The sequence below is a fragment of the Amia ocellicauda genome, chromosome 1 (genome assembly GCF_036373705.1).
Source record: "Amia ocellicauda isolate fAmiCal2 chromosome 1, fAmiCal2.hap1, whole genome shotgun sequence".
NCBI classification, from domain to species: Eukaryota; Metazoa; Chordata; class Actinopteri; order Amiiformes; family Amiidae; genus Amia; species Amia ocellicauda.
Genome location: NC_089850.1, coordinates 47,744,839 through 47,753,822, shown reverse-complemented (window position 1 = coordinate 47,753,822; position 8,984 = coordinate 47,744,839).

Here is an 8,984-nt window from a genome sequence, read left to right as displayed (position 1 = left end):
TCTCCACATTAAGTGTCAAGGTTCCTAAGGCAGCGAATGTCCAGACAAAGTACTAGAGAATATGAAATTAATGAAAAGCTTTGCTACTGTATATCTTGTGTTATGTGCAGTAAAGTTGTAAATTGGTGTGAAATGTTGCTGTTGTCGATATAATGATTTTACTGTACAGGACAAAAAAGGACCTTTGAAATGGAAACATGATAGTAGTTTTTCAATACCTTGACTTTCACAAACTGCATTTCCCTGTGATTGTGTTTTTTTTCTCTCTTAATCTAAAATTTGCTCAGGTACCCTGCTTGAGTGTCTGCGTGTTTCTGTTTTTATATTTCTGCATAATTCTGACTTCACCCGTCTTATTTTCCAAGTAGTAGAAGTAGTCATGATCTTACTGTTGAAAAATACCTCGGTTGATTTGTCATTAAATATGTCCCCCAATGTTTGGTAAATATCGTCTCTTTCAACTAATCCATATTTCAGATGCAGAAGTACCTTTTGTCTCTGAACTGCTGCTTGTACATCACCTTTTTAAACCAAGTATGAACAGCAAGCATTATATTTTATAAGATGGATAGGTTTGTGAATTAAGTACGTAAGGCTGTCTTGTTAAGTGATGCTCACTTACTCGCCAAAGGCCAGCAGGTTTTACAGGTTACCAAACATCCTCATTGGCTAAAGGCTGGGATATAGTAGTAATGTAGACCAGAGCTCATGGTTTTCCATAGACCAGGTGAGTATTGATAGTTTAATTCAATACAAAGGAATGGTTAACCTGCCAACTATACAGCTCTGGAAAAAATAAGAGACCACTCCAAGTTCAGAAATCAATGTTAAGTGGTCTCTTATTTTTTTCCAGAGCTGTATATGCCATGTTCCCTCTATTTAAGAGTGCCTGTTAATGGAATAAATTACATTGTGTCAGACAACCAGAAATGTTACTTCAACTGATGAAGACACTTCTTTGTTTCAGAAAGCTGTGTAAAATATATTTAAAACTCAATGGGCCATGTTCACAAGTGTTACTGTTGTTCGAAGTTGTTTTTCCTAATGCGGGCCAGAGTGTGATAGCTTGCAGAGTTTGTGAACACTGTATTACTTCATAACACCAGCCATACTAACTTCATAGACAGACCCCTGAGCAGTGCTGCAACAGCCCGCGTTCTGGAGAAAGACAGTCCTCAAGGTTTTGTATGGGTCTTCTATTGGACTTTTCTAGAAGATCATGTTGATCTTGATCAATTACATTAGGAATGATTGAAATAAGTAATTGAGTGCTCAATTGAAGTAGTAAGTAGTAAACACTGTACCCCTCTATGACCAGGACTGCAGATTATTATTGAACACAGTGGCATTGTCCACCTCCTGTATAAACCGAAACATGTTCATGTACTTAACAGTCCAGTTAAGAGAATTGCATAATTGTTTTTATTGCTTCTGCAAGTACACTTTGACATTCCCTTGAATATTAGTGGACTATAAAAATGTCACACATTGCACACTTCTGTGATTATATAATCATGCACTAAATCTTGTTGTTCTTAATTCTGCATACAAGGCAACTTGTATTAAATATTCTGCTTTCTTATAGAGCCCTGTTATAAAAGTAGTCGCTGAATGATTGTTCATTGTTCTTCAGATTCACAATCAACATTTACACTAATGCATCTGGTTTAAAAAGGGCAAGTTCTGACTCGTTCTTTATCAGTTTATCAGTATAGACCTTTGCAGAGATGCTACAGAGCACGAGTGCACAGCCATGTTTTTTTTTTTTTTTCCCTTCCAATATCTGAGGAGGCTGAAGATATGCTACATTTTTTTTTTTTTTTTAAATCATCGCTCTTGGCAAGAAAAGTTGCTGTATTAATGTGATGGGTGATCATCAGAGCTCAGCTCCTCCTCCTCCTGTTGTTTTAAACTCCAGCTGCATAGCCTTCATTTTCTAAGCCCTTCAGCTGATTGTACCCTTGTCATGTCAGAGGCGGTGCTGCATGTTAGACTGAAGTACACAGGGTATCACTGTTTTTCATGCTGTGGTTTCAGATCCACATCCTGTTCACAGGCATTTATTTCAATTCCTGTATACAGAAGATAAAACATTTTAATGTATTGTAAAACATGGTAAAACACAGAATGTCAACTTCAAAGCAGAATGTAACAATAAAACTACAGCCCATTAGTAATGGATATTTTGTTTTTCAGTTTTGGTAATTTCTTAAATTGATTTGTTCATTTAGCAAGTAAATAAATGAGAAGGGATTATGGACATGTTTAAAATAAACATCTTGTTGAATATTGATATTTTGTTCTTATGTACAAACCTTATGCTCGATTTGGAGACTTCTCTCATACACTCTTTAGAAATTATAGGTAAGCTACTTAATAGAAGTTGTCAATATAATTAAATGTATATGAACATCAGCTTGTTGCTTTCCGTTTGTTTGTATTAGTTGTAAATAATGTGTAAGGTAAGTTTATTAATGAATCAAAAACTCGATTTCATTATAACATTAATTTAGGAAACAACGAGCTGTGTAACATATAAATCAAGACAAATACTAAAACTTTTTCTAGTCATTACCTCTCTACCACTGGCACTACCTATACAGCAGCGTTTGTGTTTTAGTGTCTCCTTGTGTGTGGCAAACAGACCGTGGTGGGGTGCATCTCTCTTTAAGGGCCACAGGGGCCTCTAGTTTCTGTTTCAGCTGACCTTATGGAACTCACTGCTAACTCTAATAATTTTGCATCTTCGCTTTCCTTTGACGATCTACCGAAGCCCTAAACATATTGCACTGCGGCTCTCAAGCACACCAGTGGTGTGTCCCTTGTCTTGTGTCTGACTCTGGTCAGCATTTGAATCTTGAGTTATTAAGAACTATGTGACCTTGGATATTCACGGCAGACTGCGGGGCACTTCTTAATAACCAGGCAGCAGTTGGCTCTCTTATGGTTGAAAGTGCTGAATGGGAAACGTTGGGTGTCATATTAAAGCTCGGTGCACTAACTGGACTTGATCTCGGATGTTGTTTTCAGTGCTGGTCTCCACACCACGAGACATTGCTGTTGTGGACGCAGTTCAGGGGAGAGCAGCCAGGTGGATTCCAGGCGTGAAGGGAATGTCACAGTAAATTAAGATAATTTAATCTTTTTAGCCTACAGTAGACACGACTACTAGTGTTTGAATGTGTCTACACTGCCCAAAGCCATGATAAAGACACCATAAAGCATTGCTGTAGTGCAATTTGACAGTCATATAATTAAATCACTGCTGACAGAAGGTATGGAAAGTGCCATCACTGTTATTTTGCTCTGTAGTACTTTACAATTACCTCTGCACCAGCTGTATTATTTGGTTCATTTAACTGAGTGGCAACCTTCCACTCTTCCACCTGAAATATAGGTGTGCATTGAGCATGCTCAGTCCAAACAGAAATACAGATGTAACATCAGGGTACACACAGATACTCTCTTAGCTAAATGATCCTTTCCCGCTCTTGTAATATTAAATAAAATTAATTGACCAATAATAAATCTCACTTGAAACTTGAAGTGTGACATGGTTTGATCACAACGGCAGCTTCTAGTATTTAAAAGTAAGACATGTTTTTCAAAGAAAATGTGTTATTGATCTCTCAGTGCTACAGTGACCCAAGTAAAACTGAGTACTGATTAGACTCACTTTAAATCCAATCAGTCTTCCTTTTGATCCCTGTGAAGACGCACAATTGTTACTTCATGTAATTGCGTTACAGCTCAGACAAGCTGACTAGTCCGCTATTTATATCTTCTGTTATGTAAAAACGTTTATGTGTTTAGCTGGTGAGTTGGTGTTTACCAACCCAGTGAATTCAAATTCTCAATGATTAACTATCAGGACTGGTATGAGGGAAAGTTTTGTTTAATTCTGTGTTTTGTCCTGGGCATTCCATTGCTATGCTTTGTTGTTATTTATTTATAATTTTTGGTTCCTACCCTAAATTATGTCAATAACACAACCTGCTCTGATGATATATTGGTTCACAATTATGTTGTTCATACGATTAATCTAAAGTAAGAAAACTCTTTCTTATGGTTAGTGTAAGGACAAAACAACTAACATCCAGATGCACTTAATGGGTGTTCATAGCTCCCCTGATTCCTCATTCAAATGTCAGCAAAGTCTTCTCTGTTCCAGGGTAAAGAGATGGAATTGTTTTAACCTGCAGGTGTTAGACATGTATTTCCTTCTGGGAATAATTCTGCTTGCTCCTCCACACTGATACTTGAGTGAAGCTTCACTTGCTGAGATTAATTCATGCAAATAATTGTCTGGACTGGAGTCATGTTCTAATTACATTAAAAGGTTTGTAAATGAGTTAATCAATTCCTGTTTTGTTTTTTAGACACAACCTTCCACAATCAACAAAAAACATTAATTTAAAATGTAGCAAAGAGTGTACTGTAATTTAACATGCATCTTCAGTAGGACCACATGAGACAACATTTTAGAGAACCTAAAGATAATGACCTGTTTATTAATTTCAGAAACAACTAATTTGGTTCAATTGATGAATAATTCATTCTATAACATTTAAAAATAGGATAGACCCACCTCTAGAAAGAAAACTGGATCTCGGTGTCTGCTTTTCAAACCAATAACGAATTACAGAGAACAACGTGTCAGCACATCAATGAAAAAACTCTAGGATTATTATGTTTTTAAGAATGCAATAATACAATGTGTGACTTTTAATGATTTTAGTTTAGTAACTAACATTTTTTCAATGATTAATTGTTACCTTTTTAAGATAAGAAGGTGATATTACTCTAGCAAGGTGGACTCTGAATTTCACTGCCATCGTTTCTCTCATTAAGCGGTGTCAGAGCAGCTGTCCCAAATCCTCTCGTTGCTGTGCTGAGGTGATCAACCATTGCTTATTGAGCTGGAGAGCAAACCGATCTGTTGCTGGGCTCAAATTCACAGGGGCTAAATACTGTAGTCAATTCCTTTAAGTTAAGGAACTACCTGAGCCGAGGTGGAGGATGTGTCTGTGACTGTGACGGACACGGCCCATTGCTGCTGTTTCTTCTGCAGGCGTTAGGTGTTTGTTTGCTTTTTCCTTGTAAACCCAACAGTTCAATTATTCACGTGCAAGTCTGTTGTTGTAATTGTGTTCTAACATTATAATATTTGAATAGTTATTACTATTTTTGTTTGGTTTTCACATGTTTTATAAGCTAAGAAATAGAAAATCTCCTGGGAATTATTTGGAAATTTCATATTAACGCTGTTAGTTAATTAAAACTGTCAATTGAGCATGACATAAAGCTATTTTATAAATCCTCCAAAGGTAAAGAACATAAAATACTTATATGTGTTTAATTATAATAACTGTCCTTTGAGTTGTATACTAGCTAAAATAAAATATAAATCTCTCCTCTCCTTGCAAAATAAGACCAAATATATTTCAGTTATAATGGAAAAGCTCTTTAGGCATATTTATCAGTATCCTAATTGTTTAAAAGTTGGCTTTTCACATTACAATGAGCTAGACTTGAGTTTCTGAGAGTAAATAAGAAATGTCTCTCTTCATACAGCAGCTCTGGTTCAGCACGATGATGCCTGTGTTACGCCTGTCCCCATATTCTGGCTTACTGCTGCCCTTGCAATTTGTTTCCATGGCAACTCAAAAGGTTGATGTTTGGGGAAAATGTTATGATGTGTATACACATACCAACACACACACGCATACAAACATGCACACACAAACACAAACATCATTTGCAAGCTAGGTAACAATTACATTGAAATGTCAGTGTGAAATCAGACTAAAATATATAATACTTTACATTCCATCAAAACAACTTGATGCCAAGTGACGAAATCAAAAGGCAAACATATGATTTAAATAGTATGTTTTCTTGAAACACTGTTTCCATTTGACTAGGCAGTAAAAGTGGCTGCCCTGCTCTTCTTTTAGAAGAAAAATGCAAATATTTGGGGGATCATGTTCGAAAGTGTCTAAAACTATCAGTTAACTCGATTAATCTTTTTTTTTTTTTTTTTTTTTGTAAATGGACACAACTGGTGTTGAGTATTGGTATGTCAAATGAAAAAAACAAAATAAAATAAGCTGATGACAAATGCTCAATTCCATTGTTAACCAAGAGTATGATAAACAGTACCTAGCCGCAGGTAGAGTTACAGTTTCAGGTAAATGCAATGCAAACACTGCATGTGTGCTCAGATTAGTGGGCACATGCTGTATATGCCTCTATCCTTCACCACATCCCTGGGTAAAGGGTATTTTGCTCCTTCACTGAAACAAACCACAGCGGGAGGAACATTTATTGTGTATTTTATTACCTGCATTTGACATCTTCTGCGGAAAAAAAACAGACATTTAAATTCAGGGCATAATACATTATATAATAAAAGAATGTAAATTGTATTTCACAGAACTCCAGATACTTGAGAATAGTAAAGCAAAGGGCACCGTAGCTTGGAGCAGTGCAGTGCAGATCTGTATTATGGGGCAGGGAAGTGGCTTTCCCACTGATTAATTGGTTGGATTAAATATCAGGTTCAGATGTTAAAACAGACATTACACATGTTTTAATGGAAGAGTTCTGCTTTTTGTCTGAGATGTTGGTTGTTCATCTAGTAGAGTGAAATCAAGTGACACATCTGTGAAGTGTAAGTGAACCTGCCCAAGCGTTCACAAGTGTTAACAGATCATTTCCTCTGTCATCACAAATTGCCTGCTCAGGTTTCTGTAGTAAGGAATTGTAAAGCATTGGTATAGTTTTAATTATTTTAGGTTGGATGAGCCCTTTTCAGAGATAGTGTATAAAGAACTTAACTTTTCCTACTCAGATGTGCCACATATGAGACCAAGTTGAAGCGTTGTTTGTTTTGTTTTTGTGTTCTGCTGGGACCATGTTTTCTCTAAAGTGTAGGTTCTCTATTATGTTGCAACTGCATTACATATGTCATACTCTATTGTTTGTGTCAATACATACATGACTACACACATATCTGATTAGTGATTTGATTGTGAAAAGGCAGACATCTGGGGATTTGTTCTTCCCCTTGCTGCTCCATCTAGATATGAGTCCCTCAGGGTGCTCCGCTTCATCACTGAGATTAAGGCTGATTGCTTCTAGGTGGCATTACAATCCTAAACCACAAGTTGGAAATAAATACAGCAGAAAAGACTGTTTAACAATAGGCTGCATTTCACATTCTTCTTGCATGATTAAACTGTGACCATGTTTCCTTGAGGTTTATTGCCCATGGAAACTAATATGGGAAACAGTCTTGATGAGCATGTAAAATTAAAGTGAGCCAGTCTCATTTATTACAGTGCAGTACATTTGGATGTGGGAGAAAGGATCCTTCACAGAACAATACTGTAGATGATCTGCCTTGAAGCACTAATAGAGATTTGTCCTTCTCAGGCAAACACTGTTTCTGTTTGATAAGCCATTGCTTTGGAATGTGTCAACATTTGTAGAATTTGCAGCAGTCAATATGGAATCTTCACATGTCTCCAAAATGCCTAAACTTGATAAAATTATATATATATATATATATATATATATATATATATATATATATATATCATCATAGGTGTCGTGTATTTAAAAATGACTAAACAAACCATCACTTTCACAGAATAATGCTTTTTGTTTAATAAGACATTTAAAAAAAAAAAGCTGGGGTTTTTGCATGTTGACAGTCCCATATTATCATCCTCAAAAGGGTTAGAAAGTGATTCTGGTCCCGCAATGATATCAAGCACCAGACTGAGAACATTGACTCCAGTTCTCTATTGTGCAGTCTTTGCTGAGGGGAGCCTCAAATCCTCATTCCCAGACTCTGTCCTTTGACCTTCCTTTCCTCCGCCTGGTGGGGCTGACCTCCCGAGCACTGTCTGAAGAGGGTATGTATTATTAAGCTTGGCTCCCTGCTTTCAGGGAGATGACTTGATGATCCCATCACAAAAGACGTGGATCACAGTTCTAGTGGGGAGAATATTCTGAGATTCTGACATGTCACACAAGGAGGGTTTTCATATTTGACTACAGACAATTTGAGCTGTGTTTGCTTGAATGCCCTGTATAACAAATAAAGCCTTGCTCTCATATTAAAGAGATAGGCGGCATGCTGGAGATCATACTATGCCAAATTCCTATCTGCAGGAGGAATGAAGAATGTTGCTGAGCTCGCAAATTATTTCTGTAATATGTGTAAATGATGCTGTGTGACAGTAAGTATGGAAGTAGCAGTATCACAAAAGCAGGTATGTTAGTGTCCATGATAGAATGTAAGAATATGTACGTCACAAGCAGAACTACAAGGCCCCCCACCTCCTCTCATAGTCGGCAGCGAATCTCAATATTGCACACGTCTTTCATTTTTGGATTATCAATTTTTATTTATTATTAATGTCGCTCATATTTATCAATTGAATGGTCGAAAATGTTTTTCCCTTTGAAATTATTGAAAGCGTTCAGTTCAATGCGTTGAATGCATTAATATGGATGTATTTGCTATGCTACCTTTGCGTTCTTTTTTAAACCCGTAATTCTGTCAGTCTAATTTAAAGTACAAGGAATCAGGCTGTCCACAATAACACAATCAGCACTACATTTCCCAGGTGCCACTGCAGCGAGGTGGCCAGAGGGAAACAGCGCCCCCTGCCGGGCTGCGCGGGAATGTCCGTGAAAAAGCCACAGCGTCTCAGCAGCCCCATCAGTCCGGAGCAGCACTCAGAAAATGCGCCTGGATGGGCAGGGGGTTTCAGACTAGCACACACAGGTACACTGTAGAGGAGGTGTCGGACAGCCATCCAGCACCCAAATAAGACCTTCTCTCTGGATATACTTTTGTTTGGCCCTAACCTTAGACATGGAGCGCTAAGGTGTCAGAGACCCGCGGTGCAGATCAGCCGGAGTTTCCCATCCCTCTGCGGCTCGGTGCAGAATGCGCTCTGGGGTCTGAT